The sequence below is a fragment of the Capra hircus genome, chromosome 28 (genome assembly GCF_001704415.2).
Source record: "Capra hircus breed San Clemente chromosome 28, ASM170441v1, whole genome shotgun sequence".
Classification (NCBI taxonomy): Eukaryota; Metazoa; Chordata; class Mammalia; order Artiodactyla; family Bovidae; genus Capra; species Capra hircus.
In genome coordinates this window covers 15,200,872-15,228,553 of record NC_030835.1, presented here as the reverse complement: position 1 = coordinate 15,228,553, position 27,682 = coordinate 15,200,872, and the positions used below count along the sequence as shown (strand labels likewise).

Here is a 27,682-nt window from a genome sequence, read left to right as displayed (position 1 = left end):
TTCAAAAATGTGATACTCATAGGGTTGATGTTAGATAATTTTTAAGCCAAATAGATATGGTATCCCCCATGACTGTTGTTATAAATGTTACTATTCCTTTTGAACTATAATGAAAAATGCCTTTTAAGAAGCAGTGTGTGTTTTCAGTAATTGATCTGAATGAAACTAAATATTAAGTGTGGAGACATTTGTTAATAGAGTGGATATTAGTACTAATTTATTCATATTAGTACTAATTAGTCATATTAAGGTGGAATATTTAATTTGACAAGTAAAGTTCTTTTATTACAACATCATGCCAACTAGGGTTGATAATTTGTACAAAATTAATTTTTTATAGCATAGGGAAACGTAAGTTTTCTTTCTCTCAGCATGGTATTAGTTTAAAAATGACCTCTTCAGTATCTGAAGAGGTAAGGGGGCAATTCTGGCTTGGAGGTAAATTCAGTTTACTCCTTCCTAATCAAATTTCACATTTGTTATATAAAGTCAGAGTCTACATTTTTTGATATATTGAACCCCAAAATGCACTACAAGGAATACCAGAAAATAAATCAGTAGAACTTATGTTTGTTGCTCAGGAAAATGTAGACCAGCTACAAAATAGGTGAAAAGATACAAACCTACGAAGCAATGTTGTCACAACTGAATGGTACTTAGCACTAGTTTTCAAATAACAAATGAAAGAAGTGGAAACTTTAGGGGAGGGAAAGATTTAGAAAGGGCCTTTTAAATTGTGATTTTAATATATTAATTTCCATATGGCAAGAGCATAGGAAGAGATAGTGACACAGAAGTAGGGAACTGTGAAAGTGAAGTTTGCTCAGTTGAGTCCAACTCTTTGTGACCCCATGGCCTATACAGTCCATGGAATTTTCCAGGCCAGAATACTGGAGTGGGTAGCCTTTCCCTTCTCCAGGCGTTCTTCCCAACCCAGGGATCGAACCCAGGTCTCCCACATTGCAGGCTGTTTGTTTACCAGCTGAGCCACAAGGGAAGCCCTAGGGAACTGTAGAGGATCCCGATTCACCCCACACCAAGGAGGAAATAGGATGTGGGTGAATTGGGAGATTGGGGTTGACATATACACACTGTTGATACTATGTATAAAGTAGATAACTAATGAGGACCTACTGTATAGCTGCTCTTCGGTGACCCAAGTGGGAAGGAAATCCAAAAAGGAGGGAATATATGTATAAGTATAGCTGATCCATTTTGCTGTACTGTAGAACTTAACCAAATTTTAAAGTAACTATTACTCCAAATAAAAAATTTTTAAAAGAGGCCTTTCCTAGAAACAGTTTTATCTCTATTTGTCTAGCTATTCTCATATTTGTACTGAGTTCTGTATTTCCTTTTTCTTTATTATAAACAATCAGAACATTACTACCACGATGTCATTGATTTATTTATCATAGTCCCTTTATCCCTTTGTATAATAGGTAACAAGTCCAGGGAACATTTCTAAAAAGATTGCTCATGCCTAGATTAGTTTTACAGTAGAGCTTTTAAAAATTAAGAAAAGCTGTGTCGTAAGAAAATAGAACATCTTGGATAGAAGAGAGAAGAGTAGAAATAGAAGTGAAAAAGTGAAAGTGAAGTCGCTCAGTCGTGTCCGACTCTTTGTGACCCCATGGGCTGTAGCCTATCAGGCTCCTCCGTCCATGGGATTTTCCAGGCAAGAGTGCTGGAGTGGATTGCCATTTCCTTCTCCAGGGGATTTTCCCGACCCAGGAATTGAACCCAGGTCTCCTGCAATGCAGGCAGACATTTTACCATCTGAGCCACCAAAGAAGCCCCTAGAATTGAGAATGTGTTCAGTCTTCTAATGTATTTTGTAATGATCTTTTTTTAATGTTAAAAATAAATTTTTATCCTGAAAGTCTATAAATAAGACAAATTAACAAGTCAGGGACTATATATTTTATCAGATGACCTTTAAGTGACTTTTAATACTTTTCCAACTATAATAATAATGCATGCTCATATAGAGAATAAAATATAGAAACAGTCAAAGATAAAATTAAAATTAACTTTCATTTCAGCATTACTTAGTCTAAAAAATTTTTGTGTGTTTCCTCACAGTGTTTTTTTCATACATATTTTTTAGCTTAAATTTTTTTTGGCTTTTTATTTGCCTGCACTGGATCTTAGTTGTGGCACTCAGCATCTTCAGTCTTCTTTTTGGCATGTGGCATCTTTTAGTTGCAGCATTCAGGATCTTTAGTTATGGTATGCAAACTCTTAGTTGAGGTATGTGCGATCTAGTTTCCTGACCAGGGATCTAGCCCAGATCCACTGCATTGTGAACACGGAGTCTTAACCACTGGACCACATGGAAGTCCCTAAAGTTTTTATTTTGAAATGATTTTCAAATTTAAGAAAAGCTGTAAGAAGAATACAAATAAATTTCTCCCATAAGCTTTGAGCGTCTTCTCTTTTTGCAATGATACTCGGCATATATTCAGATTTTTCCTGTCTTCCAGGAATGTTCTTTCTAGTAATTTTGTTTCCCTACTCCAAGATCCAGTTCAAGATTGTGCATCACCTTTGTTTGTCATATGTCTTCGGTTTCCTTTAATCTGAAACAGTTCCTTGGTGTTTCCCTGTCATGACATTGGCATTTTTAAAGAATGTCGCAAACTGTTGGGCATATGCAAAGTTTTAACAAATTGAAATTATTTCCATTATTGTAACTTTATTTCTCCTTTTCCGCTTAGCATTAAATTTTCATTATTTTCCAGTGTCATTAATTGTTCTTTCAGTTATCATTTTAGGTTGCTGTATAATGTCATTTATTTTCATTAGTCTTGTATTGCTGAACGTTTTTACTGTTTCTGATTGTTTCAGTATTGCAAGTACCATTCGGAAGAACATCTTTCTTTTCTGTCTTCATCTATCAAGTATTTGTTAAGTGCTTATAACATATAGCAACAGAACAAAATTCCTACAGAAGAGAATGATTAAGTGTTAAACTCTGTGATCCTGAATATAGTTAGAATGGAAATTTGGAAAGGGGGAAAATTACCAATTAACAAGATTGCCAGAAACAGCTTAGAAAATGCAAGATGTCCGTTTAAATTTGAATTTCAGATGGAATTCACTATGTTAGAGATATAATTAAACTAAAAAATAATTAATTGCATATATGAAATTCAGATTTAACTGGTAATCTAGTATTTTACCTGGCAAGTATACCAGAAGATTGAATGTTCAGGAAACCTTCATGGTAGGGAGTAAAGATGTTTTACACAGAAAAAAAATGGCTTCAGAAAGGCCCTGAATGCAAGAATGGAGTATGCTCCATAAGGATGAAAACATTGTGTCTCATTCATTGCTGTATTCCCAACCCCTTAAACAGCATCTGCACACTGTAGACACTCAGTATTTTCTGAATAAATAAATGAATTTGCACGATGAATACAACTGGGACTTTTTTTTTCTTTTTTAAACAAGAGTTACCTGTTACAACTAAGCGGATGAGGATCAAATTTCCATGATCCTGGAAAACCTTGCAAAAAATTTTTAACTTCCTCCCTTTTTTTATTCATGTATTTCACAGTGATTTATTAAGTGTCCACTACATCCAATATTAGGGATACTTAGTTGAATAAGAAGAGATATGGTCCCTACCCATAAGGATTTTATAGTCTAGTGGGAGTGACAGACATTATTCAGGTGCTTCTTAATTTATAAGTATAGACTTGAATATTATGGAGAGAAGATACTTTTTTCTGAATTCATATAAAATAAGGGTGTATTCTTAAATACCTGACCATGATGAATGTAGAATTGTGTCTACATTGTGTCTTGAGGGACATGTTGTGTCTCGAGGGATAGATGTAATTTATTCTGTGAAGTTTTTGTTCATTCATTAACTTTCCCCTTGAGTTTATAGAACTCTCTTTGGGCTGTCACAAAGAGGTATAATTTATACCTATAATAGGTATATTTATATGTTAACTCATTGAAGTTATAAATAGCCATAGATATGCCAGGTACATTAAGATTGAGACTATTTCTGGATTCTTTGAAGACGTTTATGTCTAGTTGTCATTCTTAGTTTATAAATCTGAAGTGGCAATTTTAGGTCAGAGATATCTATCCAGTGGTTTGCAGTCAAGGAGCTTTGTATCCATTGTCACATTAATCAAAATAGTTGTGTGTGAATCTACAGTCAATCTATATTGAAAATCTAACTACCTTATACCACCTCTTCTAACTTCTTCCTAGTTCATGATGCTCTTATCACTTCCTGGATTATTGCAAGAGACTCAGTAACTGCTCCCCACTCCCCAGGTCTTACCACCTTGCATCAACAACAGAAAAATATTAGAGGTTTTAAGGCAGTGATAGTAACATTATTAGATCATGCTTTGACAGAAGTATGTTGTATTTAATAGATTGGTATAGGGATAGAGTCAATGTGGATTGATTTGGAAAATACTAACAGCAATGTTGGGCTTCCCTTGTGGCTTAGATGGTAAGGATTCTGCATGCAATGCAGGAGGCACGAGTTCAGTCCCTGGGTCAGGAAGGTCCCCTGGGGAAGAGAAAAGTTACCGCTCCAGTATGCTTGCCTGGAGAATCCCATGGAACAAGGAGCTTGGTGCGCTACAGTCCATGGGATCACAGGAGTTGGACACAACTGAGCGACTTTCACTTTTCACTTTCAATAGCAATATTAGTCTTTTTAATTTGCATCTTGCTGCTTATTAATATACATTTGAACCTCAGTTTATAATGTGTTATACTCAAATGTAGTTGAATTGCTTTTTTAAGTAAACATTTCTATTTTTATTGAGATAGAATTGACATACAGAATTACATGAGTTTAGGGTGTACAGCTTATTATTATTATATAAGTTTAGGGTATACAAAATTCTCCAAGCCAGGCTTCAACAGTATGTGAACCATGAACTTCCAGATGTTCAAAGTGGATTTAGAAAAGGCAGAGGAACCAGAGACCAAATTGCCTACATCCTCTGGATCATGCAAGAGAGTTCCAGAAAGACATCTACTTCTGCTTTATTGACTGCACCAAAGCCTTAGACTGTGTGGATCACAACAAACTGGAAAATTGTTAAAGAGATGGGAATACCAGACCACCTGATCTGCCTGCGGAAAATTTGTATGCAGGTCAAGAAGCAACAGTTAGAACTGGACATGGAAAAACAGAGTGGTTCCAACTCTGGAAAGGAGTACGTCAAGGCTGTATATTGTCACCCTGCTTATTTAACTTCTATGCAGAGTACATCATGAGAAACGCTGGGCTGGAAGAAGCACAAGCTGGAATCAAGATTGCCGGGAGAAAGATCAGTAACCTCAGATATGCAGATGACACCACCCTTATGGCAGAAGGTGAAGAGGAGCTAAAAAGCCTCTTGATGAAAGTGAAAGTGGAGAGTGAAAAAGTTGGCTTAAAGCTCACCATTCAGAAAACGAAGATCATGGTGTCTGGTCCCATCACTTCATGGGAAATAGATGGGGAAACAGTGGAAATAGTGTCAGACTTTATTTTTTTGGGCTCCAAAATCACTGCAGATGGTGACTGCAGCCATGAAGTTAAAAGATACTTACTCCTTGGAAGGAAAGTTATGACCAACCTAGGCAGCATATTAAAAAGCAGAGACATTACTTTGCCAACAAAGGTCCATCTAGTCAAGGCTATGGTTTTTCCTGTGGTATGTATGGATGTGAGAGTTGAACTGTGAAGAAAGCTGAGTGCCAAAGAATTGATGCTTTTGAACTGTGGTGTTGGAGAAGACTCTTGAGAGTCCCTTGGACTGCCAGGAGATCCAACCAGTCCATTCTGAAGGAGATCAGCCCTGGGATTTCTTTGGAAGGAATGATGCTAAAGCTGAAACTCCAGTACTTTGGCCACCTCATGTGAAGAGTTGACTCATTGAAAAAGACTCTGATTTTGGGAGGGATTGGGGGCAGGAGGAGAAGGGGACAACAGAGGACAAGATGGCTGGAAGGCATCACTGACTCGATGGACATGAGTTTGGGTGAACTCCAGGAGTTGGTGATGGACAGGGAGGCCTGGCGTGCTGTGATTCATGGAGTCGCAAAGAGTTTGACACAACTAAGTGACTGAACTACATCTGCAGTAGTAGTTCAATCAGCAAAATCAGGAGTGATTTCACATATATGTAAAACTTCTAACAAAGTTGAAATTATGACTTGGAAATATAGATACCATTAGAAATCCTTTCTATTTCTGTAAGTATAGTCAGTTATATGATTTGCATTTTTATAGTGGAATATGAATTATATACTTCTACCAATAGCTGCAGAGTAGAAAGTTTTAACACACTAGAATGAAGTGTATCTTCGAGACATTTCTTGGTGTCTGAATATCAGTATGCTCCATATGGTGCAACTGAACCATTGAGTTTGAAGAAAATGTTCCTATTGCTGAAATAGCAGAAAGTGGATTACTCTTTTATGCACAAGTTTATTGTCTTTCCAACTTAATTTATGTATGATAGTTGTATGTATAAAGTATATTGATTATAAATATAACCTGCTTTATTTAACCTGTATTTTTTCTCCAAGTTCCAATAAAATTATACTATATTTTCTAAGTTTATTACAATTAAAAAAAAAACAACCTCCTAATCTAAGTTAATGGCAAGTTATAAGATATGGTTAAGCTTATAACATTGTCATTTACTATGAATAATAAACCGTTCTGATGGGTTTTTTCAGGAGTCCATCTTGTTTTTAGTATTTGTTGTATTTAGCAGTGTGTTATTTCCCATAGAATATGGTTCTTTATAGAAGAACCCCGAAGTGTGTATTATATAAAAGCATAATTTAAGTCATTGGTGTGAGATCCCTTTAGCTGTCTCATAAACCAAAGAAAGACATCTTTTTCATCACAGGGGATAGGACTGCAAGAGTAGGAAGATACCTGAAACAATGGGCAAAGGCTAACAGGGTTTTGCCAAGATAACACATTGGTCATAGCAAACATCCTTTTCCAACAACACAACAGATGACTGTACACATGGACATCACAAAATGGTCAATACCAAAATCAGATTGATTGTATTCTTTGTAGCTAAAAATGGAGAAGCTGTATACAGTCAGGAAAAAATAAGACCTGGAGCTGACTATGGCTCAGATCATGAGCTCCTCATTGCAGAATTTTGGCTTAAGTTGAAGAAAGTAGGGAAAACCACTAGGCTCTCCAGATATGATCTAAGTCAAAGCCTTTATGGAGGTGACAAATAGATTTTAAGGGATTAAATCTGGTAGATGGAATTAAATCTGGTAGATGGAGTATCTGAAGAACTTTGGATGGAGGTTCATAACATTGTACGGGAGGCAGTGACCAAAACCATTCTAAAGAAAAAGGCAAGAAGTCAAAGTGGTTATCTGAGGAGGCTTTACAAATAGCTGGGGAAAGAAGAGAAGCAAAAAAACAATGGAGAAAGGGAAATATATACTCAACTGAATGCAGAGTTAGAGAATAGGAAAGAGAGATGAGAAGGCCTTCTTCAATGAATAATGCAAAGAAGTAGAAGAAAATAATACAGTGGGAAAGACTAGAGATCTCTTCAGAAAACTGAGAGACTAAGGGAGTATTTCATGCAAGAATAGACATGAGAAAGGACAGAGACTGTAAGGACCTAACAGAGGCAGAAGAGATTAAGAAGAGAAGGCAAGAATACACAGAAGAACTATACAAAAAAATTCTTAATGACCCAGATAACCATGATGGTATGGTCACTCACCTGGAGTCAGACATCCTGGAGTGTGAAGTCAAGTGGGACTTAGGAAGCCTTACTACAAAGAAAGCTCAGGGAGGTGATAGAATTCCAGCTGAGCTACTTAAAATCCTAAAAGATGATGCTATTAAACTGTTGCACTTCATGTGCCAGCAAATTTAGAAAACTCAGCAGTGGTCATAGAACTGGAAAAGATCAGTTTTCATTCCAGTCTTTAAAAGGGCAATGCCAAAGAATGTTCAAACTAGTGGACAGTTGCACTTATTTCTTATGCTAGTAAGGTTATGCTCAAAATCCTTGAGTCGAGGCTTCAGCAGTATGTTAACTGAGAACTTCTAGATGTACAAGCTGGGTTTAGTAAAGGCAGAGGAACTAGAGACCAAATTGCCAGCATTCATTGGTTCATAGAGAAAGCAAGGGAATTCCAGAAAAACACCTACTTCTGCTTCATTGACTATGTGAAAGCCTTTGTGTGGATCACAGCAAGCTGATAAATTGGGAATACCAGACCACTTTACCTATCTCCTGAGAAACCTGTATGCAGGTCAAGAAGCAACAGTTAGAACCTTGAATGGAACAACTGGTTCACAATTGGAAAAGGAGTATGACAAGGCTGTATAATTGTGCAAAGTATATCATGCAAAATGCTGGGCTGGATGAATCACAAGTTGGAATCAAGATTGCTGGGAGAAATATCAACAACCTTAGATGTGCACTTGATACCACTCGAATGACAGAAAGTGAAGAGAAAGGAAAGAGACTCTTGATTAAGGTGAAAGGGAAGAAAGAAAAAGGTGGCTTAAAACTCAGCATTCAACAAACTAAGATCATGGCATCTAGTCCCATCACTTCATGGCAAATAGGGAAAAAGTAGAAGCAGTGACAGATTTTATTTTCTTGAGTTCCAGAATCACTGTGGACAGTGACTGCAACCATGAAATTAAAAGACACTTGCTCCTTGAAAGAAAAGCTATGACAAATACAGACAAAATGTTAAAAAGCAAAGACCTCATTTTGCTGACAAAGGTCCGTATAGTTAAAGCTATGGTTTTTCCTATAGTCATGTATGGTTGTGAGAGTTGGACCATAAAGAAGGCTGAGTGCTGAAGAATTGATGCTTTTGAACTGTGGTGCTGAGGAAGACTCTTGAGAGTCCCTTGGAGTGTAAGGAGATCAAATCAGTCAATCCTAAAGGAAATCAACCCTGAATATTTATTGATAGGACTGAAGCTAAAACTACCGTACTTGGGCCACTAGATGCAAAGAGCCGGCTCACTGGAAAAGATCCTGATGCTGGGAAAGATTGAAGGCAAAAGAAGAGGGGAGCAGAAGATAAGATGCTTAGATAGCGTCACTGACTCAATGGACATGAATTTGCGCAAACTCCGAGAGATAGTGAAAGACAGGCAAGCCTGGCGTGCTGCAGTTCATGGGATCACAAAGAATCAGACATGACTTAGAGACTGAACAAAAATACCACAAAGTCAGAATGATGGATTGAAAGAGAGGAAAGGAGGAAGGGAAGGGCTGAGGAAGAGAGAATTGTCAGAGAAACTTAAGGTTTACATTCCTAAGTGACATCATACAGAAAGTTTAAAATTAAGTATACAATATTATAAATATCTCATTAAAATACAGGACAATAGGACTGTTCTAAAAGTAGTCGAAATCTTTGGATGATCTTTTTTTTCTAGGTTGCTCTGGTAAGAAAGCACTTGGAAGATTTGAATAACACTGGTGCCTAATCAGAGATTCTTCCCCTATAATCAACTAAAAACCTGACCTAGTCGGTCCTAACAGTAGACTCAAAACCCTAGAGAAGAGAGTAAGAGCATTTTTCCTCTTGACCAAGACTGAGACTTCATCCATCCTTAAATCACATAGGACATTGCACTTCTTTTTTAGAAGCATAGATCTGTAATAGTGGTAGTAATAGTTACATCAGTAGTTCTTTATGAAGCAACTGAAGCCCTAGGATGAAAGACAGTATTCATTTGTTTTCTTGAACAGAGCAGGCATTAGAGAGAGTGAACACTTATTAAATGTGATTAAAAAAAAAAAAGGTGTAGAGTTTTATTCTGATAAGTCATGCAACAGGGAATTTAAGTTATTGCAGCTCCAGGGCAGCAATTACTTATATATTGACAACTTATACATGTTTTACATGTCTGTTTGCTCTGTTCGCCACTGAAATGTAGTTACCATAGCAATGAACACATCACATGGTTCCTGTGCTAGTTCTAAAATAGAGAACAGCAATATGCCATATGAGCCATGCTTATTTTGTACATAAGGACGGCATATACAACTAGAGGATATTCCACTCCCTTCTCAGTGCAGATAGCTTATCACTGATTTAGAAATCTTTCAAAGTAAAAAGCAGTTGGCAGGAGTGTATTTCAAGTCTCCAACCTCTCTTGTACTATATAGTTTGTATTCTTTGCCACTGAGCTAAAAGAACAGCTTCACTATCTCTGACCAGCAGGGACTCTGCTATTGTATATTTAACCAAGTAGCTTCTGTGGAGCATCACTACTACTCAGAAGATTTGACCGGAAGGGCATATATATATAGCATTCATGGAAACATTTTTCAGTCTTATTGACCAGTCCTTATCCAATCTTAGCTCTTCTCCTACTGTCTTCTTTTATGTATTAAGTTAAAAAAAAAATGGAGTCTGTTTTAGAATTTGAGAAGAGAAGGATGCCAGGCACAGCTGGAGGCATGCAGTTAGTTCCCTTTTAGGGCCATTAATTGCTCTGTGAGATTTAAGTGTAGGTTACATAGCAGTGTATCTGTAAAAAAAGGACTTCAGATTTCTGTGATTGATGCTGTCAGATCCCCACTTTTCCCCTTCTCTCGCATTCTTTAGAGTATGTAGAAGGCTGTCAGACCTCAGAAATAAAATAGGAGCACACCCTTGTTACTATGGATCTTACCAGATATTTATTTTCAACAGTCCCAAGAACTATGACACATTAGAGAATGGTGCTGCTCTGTAACAACCTCTAACAAGTATAAAATAAGAAAATGAATTTCTACATGAACTGGCAGCTGCATTATACCTATTTCACTGGAAGTATGAATTAAAAATTTTTAAAGTTCTTTATTGAAACTACTAGAAATAGCTATACTATTGATAGTAGAGGCTCCCCTGATGGCTCAGCAGGTAAAGAATCCGGAGACACAGGAGATGCAGGTTTGATCCCTGGGTTGGGAAGACCCCCTAGGGGAGAGCATGGCAACCTACTCCATTGCTCTTGCCTGGAGAATCCCATGGACAGAGGAGCCTGGCAGGCTCCTCTGTCCATGGGATCACAGAGGATAGGACATGACTAAAGCGACTGAACACAGCACATAATTAATAGAGGAAGTTATTATTGACTGAAGTTTGTAGGAGGTGAATCACAGATCTTCAAACACAGATTAGTCAATTTAAAAAGCTAAATAGGCATATATATATATCAGTATTTGACTACCTATTACTCACGGGATATATGTTGAGGGTATATTTGCGTTTGCCCTTTCATCCCCCTTGTAATTTAAAAAACGTGATTTAGTATTCCATAAACTTTACAGTATCAGATACTTCCCTACCCAAATAGTATACAACAAGGTAGAACAGATGACTGAGGATATCATGGTTATATGGAACTTTCTTTTTTCTTAGTCATTGTTTAGAAATTGAGCTTTACAAAACTAGATAATGCCAAAAGGAAACTCTTTCATAATCCCACCACATCTCATAGTGAGATAATCTCTGTTGTTACTTTTAGGTATCCCTTCCAAATACCTTCATATTTTACCATGTAAAGTATCTTAAATGTTCATTTTAATGAGGTTGTACTGTAATTCTGCTTTAAAGCTTTTTGCCTAACAAAATACATAGACCTCTTTTCCTGTTAGCACAGATTTCTCTTTGGTATTTTTTTATAGTAGTCATATTATTGTATGCATACACTGTAGTTTGTTCTCCTATTGAAGGCTATTGGGGTGTCTTCTATTTTTTTATTGTTATAAATAGTGCTGTAGTGAATATATGTCTGTATACTTAAGTGTGCATTTTTCTTTAGGATCAATCTCTAGAAGTAGAATTGCTAATGATTTTCAGATTTGTTAAATTTTTCCAGTTGCCCTCCTGAGAGTTTCTACCAAATCATATTCTGAATTTAAGTGTGTTTTTAAGATTGGCCAAAATGATCAACTAAAAGTGACATCTCTTTGTTTTAATTTGCATTTCTGGAGTTATTGTTGAAGTTTATAAGTTTGAGAGCCATTTCTATTTTAATCTGTCATCTCTCAAATTCTTTGCTCAGCTTGCTTTTGAATGATGCGTTTTTTACTACAGTGTTTATCCCCTCCCCTGCTTTGTTTATTAGGGAAATAATACCTAATAAATTCCTCACTTGTAAATATTTCTCACAGCTTGTCTTTTCACTTTATTTTGATGCTTTTCTTATATGTGGAAATTTTTCATTTGTATGTAGTCACATTTGTTGGTTTTCCTTTTTAGTTTATAACCTTTAAATTTTAGTATCGTATTTATTTGGGTCTAAAGTATTCATTTTATTCACTTATTTTCAGAATCTAATCATTCGAGTCCTATCGTATACCAAGTGTCTGGAAACAGTTGGTCAGTACTGCATGTACAATCAAGGAATATCCTCATACTTCCAGCAGTGAGGTTTTAGGCTAGCAATAGAGCAAAGTCTCTAGTATGACTAGTAGCTTCTTCTAAATATTATGGTAAAGCAGAGTAACTTGTAACATAATCAAATTCTCAGGAATTATTACTAGTCATTTCTGAATATTGCCTTAAAGTTAAGGTAACATGTAACGTGTAAAAGCCAAAGTAAAAACCTATATGGTACAAATGATTTGTCCTTTTCTGAAATTTGATTTTGTCTCTTATGTGTCTTTATATTTACTCTTAGTTTTGTGGCTAAAAGATGTACGTCTTTCCAAGTTATGGTCTTATTATGAAAACATGAGTACTAGCATTTCTCATAAACAGGAAAAAAATTCCTTCAGATAAGAGACGAACCACAATTATCCTTATTTTACATACTACTCTGCAAATTATCAAATTAATAAATACTTATTGATTTATTGCTACACTCTTATAAGAAAAAACACTAGTTGGTTTGCGTTTTGTATGTTTTTTTTTTTTTTCTTCAGTTTGAGTTGTAACCCTCTCTTCAAGAAGCTCATGATCTAGTTTGGAATATATGGTTTAAGTACATCAAAAGTTAAATAATAAAATAAATGATAATTGCCCAATAATATACAAAGACTCCCTACCCAAACCAAAATAATACAGAATGATAAAAAAGTATGTTTCTTCTGTAGAAGTACTATATGGTAAGAAAATGTTACTGGTGTGAAAGGTTTGGCTGTAATTTCTAGAATCACAAAATGAATAAATCATCAAAAAAAAAGATACCTGGAGGTAGCCAGTTTATAGATAGGCAGAATATGTGGTCGTTTGAGAGTTTGTGAATTTATGTATTGGAGAATATTAATATCCTTATTTGTTTGCTCATTTCACCGTTTGCCAGATACTCCTTTGTGTTGAAGCTTTCACTTTTATTAAAGTAGACGTACCTTGTGGAAATTTTAAATACCAACTGTTGTAAGCTATTAATACTTCAGTGTGAATAACTTTTAATCCTCTCCTCATCTTAGTTTTGGATAGGGAAAGAGAGAGACAATGAGAAAATTGAAAGTCTCGGGAGAAGAACCATGGGAGTCTAGGTTTGTTTACCTTTGTACACCTTGCAGTGGCATCTGAATACATCCTTTATCTGTACATTATATATGTGTCTACTCCTCATATCTACACATTTCATTGAAATTGATGGGAACAGTTAGAATATTTTAAAGTGTTCACTCTTTATAGCTTGTACAGCATCATTATATGAGTCAGAGTTGAAGCAGAGGAGCGGAACCAGTAGAACCATATAGATAATATGGATTTCTTACGAAGAATTGGCATATACAGTTCTGAAGGCTGACTAAAGTTTAAAGTCTACTTAAGAACAGAAGATGATGAGCAGGTTAAAATCATATGGGTGTATGTGGGATAGAGTCTCTGTTTAGGGAAAGCCTAGGCTCTCTTTTGGGTTTCCTGGGGGCTCAGTGATAGCCTGCCTGCCAATACCAGAAATGTGGGTTTGATCTCTGGGTCGGGAAGATCCCCTGGAGAAGGAATTAGCGACCCCTCCAATATTTTTACCTGGACAGTCCCATGGACAGAGGAGCCTGATAGGCTACAGTCCATGCGATCGCAAAAGAGTCAGACACAAGTTAGTGACTAAACAACAAGCTCTCTTTTGTAGGGCTCACTGATTATGTCCCACTTGGGATTTACTTAAAGTTAACTGATTAGAGACTCTAATTTCATCTGCAAAATTCCATCCCAGCAGCAGATAGATTAGTGCTTGGTTGAATAACTGGGAAAGATAGTTCAGCCTAAGCAAGATGATGTGCCCCAGCGCCTCCCAAAAGCCATCAGAATCATTTAGACATAATTAAGCAATAATTGTTACCTTGGCTGTAATTCACAAAAGTAATAGTTCCCCTACAACTGGTAACCTCAAGAATCATTTACATTAGCACCATTCACACTCAGAAACTAAGCTTTGTTGCTAGTCTTAAAGTAGAAAGATCTCCTTAAGAAGCAATCAATCTATCCCTTCATTTTTCAGGTGTAAGATCTAAGGCCCAGAAAAACTGTGAAATTTAATTTTGTTTTAATACTTGAAATATCTCATTTAGGGATATATTTTAATTGAGTTAGTCTTTCACCTAAAGTCCTGCAAGATTCATCTAAGAGTATAAATAGAGCACTGAAAATACTCCATTTTTAGTTCAGTTATCAGTTTGTAATATTATTATATATGAGAGATCTTGGTACTTAGAAATGTGTTTCTTTGGGTATACAGCTTAAAATCTGGATATTTAATGAAGAACTTCGTAGAGATGGCTTTTATGAGAATGAATTTTGTCCTCTTTGGAGGATTAAAAACATGTTTTAAGCACTCTCATAAGGATTAGTGACACAGTTTTAGTATTTCTCCATTGACTTGCCTGCTACCTTTTCCTTGTAATTTTTTATACTGGATCCCTAGTTTGCCGTTTGATATTATGGTGTATAATTAAAGTTTAACTGAAATTTGGTTGTGAGTTTTTTTGTGCTTAATTGTGTATATATGATGTTCTTGCGGAGAAGGCAATGGCAACCCACTCCAGTACTTTTGTCTGGAAAACTCCATGGATGGAGGAGCCTGGTAGGCTATAGTCCATGGGGTCACTAAGAGTCGGACACGACTAAGCAACTTCACTTTCACTTTTCACTTGCACACATTGGAGAAGGAAATGGCAACCCCCTCCAGTGTTCTTGCTTGGAGAATCCCAGGGACGGGGGAGCCTGGTGGGCTGCCGTCTGTGGGGTCGCACAGAGTTGGACATGACTGAAGCAACTGAGCAGCTGCAGCAGCAGCATGATGTTCTTGAATACTTGCATAACCTCCCACTAAAGGTCCGTAAAGACCATATATTAATTCAGAAAATATGTAAATGACTGTTATGTGCCTAACACTTCTCTTGGTGCAGTGGTGAGCAAGATGGATAGTCTAGTAGGAAAATGATACAGGAAACACCAGCATTAATTATGGAAAGTAGCTGTACTGGGAGAGTGTAGAGACATGATTCATGGTTTTTGTTTTTTAATTTGGCCACTTCCTGGTGTGTGTGTGTGTGTGTGTGTGTGTGTGTGTGTGTGTGTGTGTGTGTGTTAGTCGCTCAGACATGTCCAATTCTTTGGGACTCCATGGACTATAGCCCGCCAGGCTCCTCTGTCCATGGGATTTCCCATGCAAGAATACTGTAATGGGTAGCCATTTCCTTTTTCAGGTGAATCTTCCCAACCCAGGGATGGAACCCGCATCTCCTGAGCCTCCTGCATTGGCAGGCTGGTTCTTTCATTCATGCTCTTAGTGTCGTTGTTCCTGACCTTTAACCTTTGTTTTGAGATCAGTATATTGGTTTGAACTAATTGAAACTGCCAGTGACCAAGTGAATAGGACATAACTAAAAAAAGTTGAAGTCCTTATTATGTTGCTGCGTCACTAATCCAGGCTTCTAGCTAAATTCCAAAATATAAATTAAATCTCTTATCAAATGTGGCACATAAAATTTTAGGATCCTTTTTAGTGTGGTGCATGTGTTTTCAATAAATGCCTGCTTTGGCAAGAAATTAAACCAGCCTTTGTGTCAAGTACACTTGCATTATATTTTATGCTCTATAACTTTAAAGCTGTTCCTGCAAACCAGGTCAAAGGCAAAATTAAATTTGATTTCTGTATTTGGTTTTATATTCAACAGACACCATTTTTTCTTTGGTTATGTTGTGTTGTGAGGATTTGGTTTATTATTATAATTTTTTTGTGAACAAAATTCAGAATCCATAACACCATCTTTCCACTAACCAATCTCCTGTCATGGTGGCCTATTTCCAGTTTTAAAAACTGTTGACCTATTTCTCTTCTTGTCTTAGACTCCTTTCATGTTCTTTTCCCTCTGCCTTGACCTGTAGTATTAACTTTTATTCACCCACTAAATTATTCGTTCTTTAAAGATTCCTTCTTCATTCACACCACCAAATCTTAGTTAGATCCTGCTTAATAGTTTCTTCTGTATTTTTAGTTGCTATTAGTTCCTGGTACATAGTGGTGAATGAAAGGATGGATTAATATACTGAGCACTTATTATGTTCTAATCAATATAAAATGCCCTCAAGGAACTTAAGTCTGAGTTCCAGAGGCCCATGTTACTTTGTAAATGATATTCTTAGTTTCACTTTATGGGACAAAATTACCAGTTCTGAATGGAATAAGTATAAAGATATAAGAATGTACATTTATGTAAATGCATGTATACCTATGTCTGTGTATGGCATGTTACAAAGTAAAGTGAATATTTTACTGTGGTTGCTGTCAAGAAACCTTGAAAGCTATCACTTTAGTGGATGCTGTTGTGTAATAATTTCCTAACAAGTATTTCCAGAAAAGCAATCTATTTCACTTATCAACTTCCCCAGGCATCTCTCTGTTTCTGCAGCTTTGGCTTCTCACATTTGTTTGCTTAGAGTCAAAAGCCAAAATCAGAAATCTCCCAGAAAATGCTATTAATATTTAAGTTCAAGGAGCCCATCAAAATTTGGAGGAAAGCCTCTTTAAAAAAAGGAAACACTGTATAACATTCTACCTTTAATTTTCAAAACCTGAAAACCTTCTCAAGCCTAGGAAAGCTAATGGTATTTCATCTGTTCTCTTTATTGGACCATGTGCCCCATCCTGTGATTTTCTTAGAATTCTATAATACTTCATATTTTTATGCTTTTACTTTGTTTTTCTTCTCAGGATGATCTTTCAGGAAAGAGCAGGGAAATCCTTTTTCTCCAACAAACCTTTCTATTTTTTTTAAAGCTCTTTGAATTTTCTCACCATTTTGGTATATATATTTCTCAGTTTTTATGTACTATACTTTCATGTACTTGGTTATATAAACATTATTTTGTACTGGATGTAGGCTTTTTTGTGTTTGTTTTATTCTTACTCGTTAATTTCCCATTTGTCTCTACCCAAAAAGTTGTCGCATGAATCTTATTTTCCTTAAATTTAGTGCAATTTTAAATTGCTTTCCTGGGAAATTAGATACACATCATTATTGGGGTGCTTTCCTTTACCTCCCCAGAGTTGTTACACAAAGTATAGCACTCAGGGAATTACCACCAGTCTCCACCCTCTATCTTCCGTCCACATTGGCTCTGCTGAGATCCCTAGCCGTTAGCTTCGGAAGTTCAGCGGCTCTGCTGCTTCCTCTGCACGAAAGTTTTGGCCAAGATTGGTAGCTTTAGTAGCTTATATTTAATTTTCTATGTTGGATATTTTCTCTTGACCCTTCAAGATTGACTTTTGACTCTTTCCCTTCCCTATTTTGTGCCCGAAGGTCCTTAGAAAATTGCTGAGTATTGGTAGCATGGAGAGAAAATGTCCTTGAGAGGCCCTAAATTTTTTAAAATGTGGTTTTAAATCCCTGGGAGCCCCAAGGTCAGGTGAAAGTAGAGGAGTTCAAAAAGAAGAGGGGGCGGGTTAGAGCCTGGAAAGTCAAATGATGGGACTTAGAATATAGCCTAACTCCAGGAACATTACTGTATCCTTTCTGTGGGCTTGTTGAGTTCCATACTATTCCCAGGTAACTGAAGGAGAGAGTTAAATATTTTAACAATCAAGATTGCTGAATATGAGACTGGCGATTTTTAAACAAGTGATCATATCAACAGTAAAGCATAAATCTTGTCTTAATAAGACACCACTTGCAGTTCTATTTTTCAGATTAATGAATATGATTAAAAATAAGATAGAATAAAAACTTTAGAAAACGGTTAACTAAAATCCAAATTGGATGTGAAATAAAGGCCAAATTATTTTCAGTCATGTGGTGCATATTTCCATATGTTCTAAAAATCCTTAAGAACTTGGCATAAAGTTCTGCTAAAATAATTTCTACTTCTTAAATGACAGGTGTCCCATCTTTTATTTTAGTGTTAACTCAGAATCTATACAGTATGAAAATGCATAGTACAAAAGATAAGTTTATAAGCGTTTGCCTCAGACTCATCACTGTAGTACGTTCACTTGCAGCCTGTTTCTATATCCTTCCTCTCCTTCACCTGGCCTCCTTATGTCTTTACTTGCACCTTCTTTTTCATTTTAACCACCATCACTTCTCTATCAGATGGTTCTTGTTTCTACTTCTGAATACATTTAAACGCCATTTATGCAGTCATAAATTCTTACTGAATTTATGTTTAAACCTAATGGGATTCAGCAGTCATTTGAAACTGCAACATAATTATTAAATGTTGATTTTAATACCAGTGATGATTCACATTTTCCAACCTCTGTATTTTGCAATTTGTTTCTTTTGGCAGGAGTTTGTTTTCATATACATGAATAAGGCAAAAGGTTTCTTGAATTTTGGCTTTCAGAAAGAAGGAATGAATCTTTTACTGTCTTCTGGTGGTTTGGTCACTAAGTCGTGTTGGACTCTTGCGAGTCCATGGACTGTAGCATGCCTGGTTCCTCTGATCATGGAATTCTCCAGGCAAGAATACTGGAGTGGGTTGCCATTACCTTCTCCAGAAGTGAAAGTCGCTCAGTCCTGTCCAACTCTTTGCGACCCCATACAGTCCATGGAGTTCTCCAGGCCAGAATACTGGAGTGGGTAGCTTTTTCCCTTCTCCAGCAGGTCTTCCCAATCCAGGAATCAAACCAGGTTCTCCTGCATTGCAGGCAGATTCTTTAGCAACTGAGCTATCAGGGAAGCCCCTTACTGTCTTCTAAAATGTTGCTTTACCTTTAGCAAAAAGATATAAGCAGTAAAAACTGACAGATATTTAAATCTCACTGATTTAGTCCAGTCATTTCTTGGTAGAATCTCTGGACTTTCTGCTTAAGGAGCTTTCTCTAATACGCTTTCTGTAGTTCTTAGGTACCTTCCAAAAACTCAGTTGTATAGTCATTGAATTATATACTTAGACGGACTTGAGAAAGTGTTAAGCCTCTCATTCTCAAGGTGAGGAAACGGAGTTTGCCTCGCCCACAGTCACACTACAGTTGGGGCTGGTGCATGGGGATGACCCAGAGAGATGTTGTGGGGAGGGAAGTGGGAGGGGGGTTCATGTTTGGGAACGCATGTAAGAATTAAAGATTTTAAAATTTAAAAAAAATAAAAAAAAGAAAGAGACAAAGAAAGAACTGGAATCCAAGTTTCTTGATTCCAAGTCCAGGATTCTTTGATTTTATTTCATTATATTATGTAACTTGGAAGGAAAACCTAAATAAAAAGGTTTGCCCAAAATTTATTATATTGTGTATATTTTATAACTTATCATTTCTATACTTTACTTTTTGAGTTAAATTATTTTGTATTCATCACCTGTTCTCTGATCTGCCATCTAAAAATCTTCACCTGTCTTCCCTGTTATATCCAGTCTGTATATTGCCACTAGATAAATTAGTCTTTACAAAGGGTAGAACTAATTAGGCTGCCTATCCACTCAGAAACCATAATATCTCTCACCTCCTCCATCGGCCTACCACATAGTTAAATGAATTAAATCCAGTCTTCTAACTCATTGCAGTGTAAATCTACCTTTCAAATCTTAGTGCTTTCGAGTCCTGTATTCATAGCTTATGATCCACCCACATTGGACCACTTGCTACTGACAGGACACGCCTGTCATTTTCCGTACCTTCCTATCCTTCCTAAAATTTTGCCTTTTAGATTTATAGCAAATTCTACTTCTACCGTAAAGCCTTTTCTTTTGTTTTCTCTCTTTTTCACTTCCATTGCAACATACTGTAGTCCGAGTTTAATTTTTGCTTTCATCTTCATTATTTCCTTATTTATTTTGGAAATAAAAAGTACCTAAAAAGTCTCTAATATGCTCATTGGTTGCTAAAATTCTTATGAAAGTTAGGGATTACTACTGTCCCTATATTCCTGCATTAGATAATCAAAAATCTATCCAGGTCATTAGAAACAAGAGAAGTCCAGCAACTCCCATGCCTATCCAGCAATCAATAGTATCTGACTAACATTGTCATGGTGATTACATGGAGGCTGGAGATACAAAATACCTGCTATGAAATGCCTGTTCTGAGCCTATTACAGTCACCAAATTTCATATTTTATGCAATATCTGTAGAATAGACACTGTTTATATTTTGCTTTGGGGAGACTAATCAGAGGCCTTTTTTTCTTAGGCAGTTGCACAGAAAATCATGCCATGTTCTGTGGCAGCTATGTTTTCAGATGCTGTGCGTGATAATACACTGAGTAATTTAGGATGCTCTTGAAAAACCTTAAATAGAACTTGATTTTAGTATTTTTTCATATATGCAGTTTATGTAGTTTGCTTCTTAAGAATGTACTGTTGCTTTTTGTGACTCTTGACTTTTCTTGCCATCCTTTCAAAAAAGAAAAATAAATTACTGTCTTCCTATTAATTAACAGAGGGTAATTGAAGGAAGTAGAGAAAACCACTAGACCATTCATGTATGACCTAAATCAAATCTCTTATGATTATACAAGGGAAGTGAGAAATACATTTAAGGGACTAGATCTGATAGATAGAGTGCCTGATAAACTATGGATGGAGGTTCGTGACATTGTATAGGAGACAGAGATCAAGACCATCCCCATGGAAAAGAAATGCAAAAAAGCAAAATGGCTGTCTGGGGAGGCCTTACAAATAGCTGTGAAAAAAGAAGTGAAAAGCAAGGGAGAAAAGGAAAGATATAAGCATCTGAATACAGAGTTCCAAAGAATAGGAAGGAGAGATAAGAAAGCCTTCCTCAGCGATCAATGCAAAGAAATAGAGGAAAACAACAGAATGGGAAAGACTAGAGATCTCTTCAAGAAAATCAGAGATACCAAGGGAACATTTCATGCAAAGATGGGCTCTATAAAGGACAGAAATGGTATGGACCTAACAGAAGCAGAAGATATCAAGAAGAGGTGGCAAGAAGACACAGAAGAACTATACAAAAAAGATCTTCACGATCAAGATAATCACGGTGTGATCACTCACCTAGAGCCAGACATCCTGGAATGTGAAGTCAAGTGGGCCTTAGAAAGCATCACTACAAACAAAGCTAGTGGAGGTGATGGAATTCCAGTTGAGCTGTTTCAAATTCTGAAAGATGATGCTGATAAAGTGGTGCACTCAATATGCCAGCAAATTTGGAAAACTCGGCAGTGGCCACAGGACTGGAGAAAGTCGGTTTTCATTCCAATCCCAAAGAAAGGCAATGCCAAAGAATGCTCAAACTACCGCACAATTGCACTCATCTCATTTCCAAGCCAGGCTTCAGCAGTACATGAACCGTGAACTTGCAAATGTTCAAGCTGGTTTTAGAAAAGGCAGAGGAACCAGAGATCAAATTGCCAACATCCGCTGGATCATGGAAAAAGCAAAAGAGTTCCAGAAAAACATCTATTTCTGCTTTATTGACTATGCCAAAGCCTTTGACTGTGTGGATCACAATCAACTGTGGAAAATTCTGAAAGATAGAAATATCAGACCACCTGACCTGCCTCTTAAGATACCTATATGCAGCCCAGGAAGCAACAGTTAGAACTGGACATGGAACAACAGACTGGTTCCAGATAGGAAAAGGAGTACGTCAAGGATGAATATTGTCACCTGCTTATTTAAGTTATATGCAGAGTGCATCATGAGAAAGGCTGGGCTGGAAGAAACACAAGCTGGAATCAAGATTGCCGGGAGAAAGATCAATAACCTCAGATATGCAGATGACACTACCCTTATGGCAGAAAGTGAAGAGGAACTTAAAAGCCTCTTGATGAAAGTGAAAGAGGAGAGTGAAAAAGTTGGCTTAAAGATCAACATTCAGAAGATGAAGATCATAGCATCTGGTCTCATCACTTCATGGGAAATAGATGGGGAAACAGTGACAGACTTTATTTTTTGGGTTCCAAAATCACTGCAGATGGTGATTGCAGCCATGAAATTAAAAGATGCTTACTCCTTGGAAGGAAAGTTATGACCACCCTACATAACATGTTAAAAAGCAGAGACATTACTTTGCCAACAAAGGTCCGTCTAGTCAAGGCTGTGGTTTTTCTAGTGTTCATGTATGGATGTGAAAGTTGGACTGTGAAGAAAGCTGAGTGCCAAAGAATTGACATGCTCTTGAACTGTGGTGTTGGAGAAGACTCTTGTGAGTCTCTTGGACTGCAAGGAGATCCAACCAGTCCATTCTAAAGGAGATCAGTCCTGGGTATTCATTGGAAAGACTGATGCTGAAGCTGAAACTCGAATACTTTGGCCACCTCATGCAAAGAGTTGACTCACTGGAAAAGACTCTGATGCTGGGAGGGATTGGGGGCAGGAGGAGAAGGGGACGACAGAGGATGAGATGGCTGGATGACATTACCAGCTTGATGGACATGAGTTTGAGTGAACTCTGGGAGTTGGTGATGGGCAGGGAGGCCTGGCGTGCTGTGATTCATGGGGTCGCAAAGAGTCAGACACAACTGAGCAACTGAATTGAACTGCATGTAAAGGTAGCAGAGTGGGAAGAGAAGTTATTGATAACTGAAAGTCGCTATAATAACAAATCCATTGTTTAGTGTTGGTTGTCCAAGTGAATGTTAACCATGGCAGTGATAAAGTGAATTACTCTGAAGTGGAAGTGGGTGATACAATAATGTGCTCCTTAATCCAACTCCTTGCCTTCATCCTGCAACTGCTAATCCAATATTGCCTAATTACCAGACTCTTCTGGGTTGGTGAGCACATCTCAGGCAGGCCCGTGTTTTGTCCAAACCATGTCTAATATGCTCTGTCTAGTGAAGAATTGACTTTCCTGTTTGTGAGGTATAGTGCCTGTTAATTAGAAATGTAACTCAGATCATTCCTTTCACCATGAAGTTTTTAGATATGTTATCATTGCTTCTAGCTTCTGTTTCCAGAGGCTCACTATCTAAATTAGATCTTGTTCTTGGAAAGCTTGGACATCCCTGGTGGCTCAGATGGTAAAGAATCCACTTACAATGTGGGAGACCTGGGTTTGATCCCTGGGAAGGGAAGATCCTCTAGAGAAGAGAAGAGCTCCTCATTCCAATATTCTTGTCTAGACAATTCCAGGGACAGAGGAGCCTGGTGGGCTACATACAGTCCATGGGGTCACAAAGAGTTGGACATGCTTAACCAGCTAACACTTGGAAAACGTAATACATAAGATCAATTTATGAAGGTCAGTTTCTCTTCTTTTGAAATCAGAAAATTTAACGTTAGGTCTTGAGCTGCACATGTATGGGGTTGTATCTATAATGATATGTGCACTGACTGAAAAAGTGATATGTATTACATTGGATGTATTAGCATTCATTTACTAAAGAAAATAAATGGCATTTTGAAGTTGTGAATCTACCATAATGGGTTGTTGCTGGTTGTAAGCTCATTTAGACTTCTATTTCTATCCCAAGTGCTATAAATTCTCTAATTATCATATATGTCAGCAAAGTAAAATAGTAGCTTATCATAAAACCACTTAGTAGATAACTTATCAAGTCTTTAAACCTGAGTTGAGACTTGCTGTTTACCCCTGTTATTTAATCTGTATGGAAGAGGTTGTTTTGTGGGTTTTGTTTAGTTATTTTTGTTGATTTTCTTTGTAGCTGTTCTTGCTACTTCCATTATAAATATTGCGGCTTATCTTTGTTGAGCTGTATTAGACCCTTTGATATCCACTATCTGGCAGTGATGTCTAGACTGTGCCTATCTTTGAAAACATAGTTTAATATTTCAGAGTTAACCATTCTTCCAGGAAAAACTATTTCCACAATTATTTGTGTGATGCTTGGAAAGAGACAAGTGCCAGAATCCTTTATGGTAACTTCCCAGAGCAGGACAACTGCAGAAATAGCACGATATACAGATTGAATGAATACTGTCACGGAACACACAAGGCCAGCAATTTGCTGGCCAAATCTTAGGTCTCATTCCAGAAAAGCTCAATATACATGAGTAGAAAGATCTTTTACCTTTTAAAATGTGTTTCTTTTAAAACAGTTTAACTCAGTCCAGCTCTCATTTGTTTAATTCATACTCTGTGTGAGGCATAATTCTGAGATACGATATAAAAATAAGTTCTTAAAGAAACTGATAAGGTAGGGGAGAAAATACACTGCGTAAATAAATTGTAAAGCAGTTAAGAAATAACAGAGAAATATACAGAGCACCAAGATTTCTAAAACAGAAGTATGAAGGACAACAAATCAAGTCATTGATCTAATGTAGAGGTATTTCTTCTTTGCTTAATATAGGTGAGTGCTTTATCCTTATCATTTGGTAAATCAACAAAGATGTATTATCTGTTCTGGGCAGAGCAACATATCAGATGTTTTGAGGATATAAAATAAAAAAGTTTCTGTGCCAAGAATTTATAATCTAGTAAGAGAGATAAGCTGTCTACACAAATAACGATTTCCAGTCTGTACATAACTGCCAAAAAAAGAAACCTCTACAATTTTAGCAAAACTCTTCTGCAATGCAGAAAGCCACTTCTGGAGATGGGAAGGAAAGACCATGAACAATTCAAGAAGGCTTCCATTAAGGAGAAGATGGTTGAACTAACCCTGGAGGGATTGGTAGGATTTTGACAAGGGTGGTTGAAGGGTATTCTAATTCATTTAGTGCCTACATGTGCAAAGTAGCATGAAGGCAAAAAAGCCTGAGGCATGTTCAGAGAATAACAAGTATTCTAGTTTGAGTGGCATCTGGTACATGTATAAGAGAATAGTAAAAGATCAGGCTAGGAAGAAAAAGTAGGGGCACTTTATGGAGGACCTTTGAAAGTCAGGCTTTGGAACTTTTATCAGTATTTTATCAGGAAGCTGTAGGTAGCTTTTTGAACAAAGGCTAATCAGAGTTGATATTTAGGAAGGTGGATCTAATGGTTGGGTGTAAGGATGCATTCAGATATGCATATGACTGTTTAAGAGACTATAGCAGTAATCTAGGCAAGAGGTAATACAGGCCTGACCTAGGTTTCTGTGGGTAAGAATGACAACAAGACTATATAGGCATTGTGTTTATAAAATGTACTTGGCAGAACTTGGAAGCTGTCAAATGTGAAGAGAAAGAAAATGTCAAAGGGACTCTGGAAGTGAGGAAGTATATCTGAGGATGATACCAAATGAAAGGAATAAAGGAAATTACCCCCAAAAAATGTAAAGAGAGAAAAGATTGAAAAGTTGATATCTCAATTTCTAGGTAAGACTATGTTTAGGGAAGTTAATAAATTTGAAGATAAGCAACAGGGAAGGTGAGAGAGAAAGGGAAAGATGATATGTAACAGAAAAGTAGGGAGGAATGTTTCTTGGAGAGGGTGGAAAAATTCACACTCTAAAGCATTAAAAAAAAAAAAAGAATCTCAGTTTTTCATCTGTTAAATTAAAATAAAATTGGAAAAATGCAAGCAAGAGGGCTTAAATATGTAGGAGTAAGTAGGAAGTCTGACCAAAGACTAGAAAGAGGGAAAATATTTATTCAGGAAATGAAGACTAATTGGTGATGCAAAGAAATTTGGACAGGGATTAAAATTGTGCTTCTGAAGAAATAGAAGGAAATGGCTATTCTTAAAATAGGAGAAAATAAATATTTCTTAAAATAATTATTCCTAACTTTTACACCATGGAGAAATCCTTCATCACTCTAGAAGAGAGATCAAGTCCTATTCAGAAAACTGAAGGAGAAAGCTAGGATTGGTGACCAATGGGAAAAGTTTCTGAAATGGATATAGGTTGAAGCCGATTTATAATACTATGTACAGTAAGTCAAAAATACTTTTAACAAAAATCCCATTTGTTAGCCAGTCACTTTATAATGTTCAATACAATAAAAATGCCAGTATTTTGTTACTACCTCTGTGCTGAATTACCTTCATTTCCCAGTGTGGTGTTGGTATCTAATGAAAACTCATACTTTGTTACAAAGACTCCTAAGCACACAGGCAAGCACTTGGATTAAATGTGTTATCTCAGATTCTGACGAAAGGTTTGTGAGGGGGGAGAAAAGGGGAATTCCCTGGCAGTTCAGTGGTTAGGACTCCTTGCTTCCACTGCAAGGGGGCAACAGGTTCGATCACACATGGGGCAGCCCAAAAGGGAAAAAAAAAAGGTTTGCAAGGTAGATAAATATCTCTTGGTTCTAGTTTGTAGACTTAAGATGATTGTCTCCTATTTCATTATCAAATGCAATACTGGCTTTTCAAAAGTAGCTTTTTAAACATATTTATCTTAGAGGAAGGTTAAGGGAGTTATGCTTTCAGTTAAGTATTTATGGAGATACATATTATGTTGGGTGTTTCCTATCCTCTTTCTGTAATTATTTTTTTAATAGCCTGACTTTTTTTTCCGTTGACTTCTTTGTAGTTTCATTTTTGTTGTGGGGTTTTTTTTGTTAGTGGTGGTAGTGTGCTCTTCGCTTTCTTTTTTCTTTTCCTTGAGAGACCTGTATTGATGGTTACCACCATGCCTAACCTTGTTTCTTCCCACTGGCCATTATGAAAATTCTAATTTTGTCTATATTAGACTTGTTTCTAAGGCATACTGCTACTGTACACTTTCTGCATAATTATTGTGAGTCACCTTGCAAGAATGAAAATAATACTGGGTTTTGGTGATACTTGGATGGAATGTGTTATATACACACCCATAGTTTAAAAATTATGACCTGAGAAGAACTACCTTTTCCACCCCTGACCCCCATCCCCAACTAGAGGTTAGGAGATTAGATGCTTCTCATTTTGTTTTCTTTTTGTTTGTTTTTTTTTTAACTATTTTTTTAATGTTATTAAGTCCTATAAGTTTCTTTTTAAGTTAATTTAGTAATATTTTGGATTGTGAATGTTATTATGATTTCTAATTGTTTCCTCTTCTCCCTTGAAAGACCAGGAGACTCAAAGAATAGAGGAGCTTTTATGATAGGTTCTGCTGATAGGGTCATTAGGGTGGCCATAGAGGGTGGAAACTATGTAGCAGTGATTATCACACCTTGACCCTAAGGTAGCAGTGATTATCATACCTTGACCTTAGTAAGGTGTGATAGGAAGCTTAGGAACTTTAAGAAGCTTAATGCATGGAATATAGAAAAAATAAAGGATATTGGTACACATTTGAGAGAAAAGATTAAGATACTTAATAAAAATGCCAATCTCTCCCCATCCTAAGGTCTTCCTTTCCTTTTTTGATCTAATTTTTAACACTGATCAGTAATACCTTTCTCATTGCCCCACGTAAACATGTATCTAAACTTGTAAGAATCAATTATTTATCTTGTCTTT

At 36.7% G+C, this 27,682-nt stretch overlaps 1 protein-coding gene across 2 annotated transcripts in view; it reads left to right on the top strand.

Annotated features, from left to right (window-relative positions):
* The window catches only part of ADK (adenosine kinase), a 544,457-nt gene that overhangs the window by 394,740 nt on the left and 122,035 nt on the right, over positions 1-27,682 (top strand). The window lies entirely within an intron of this gene.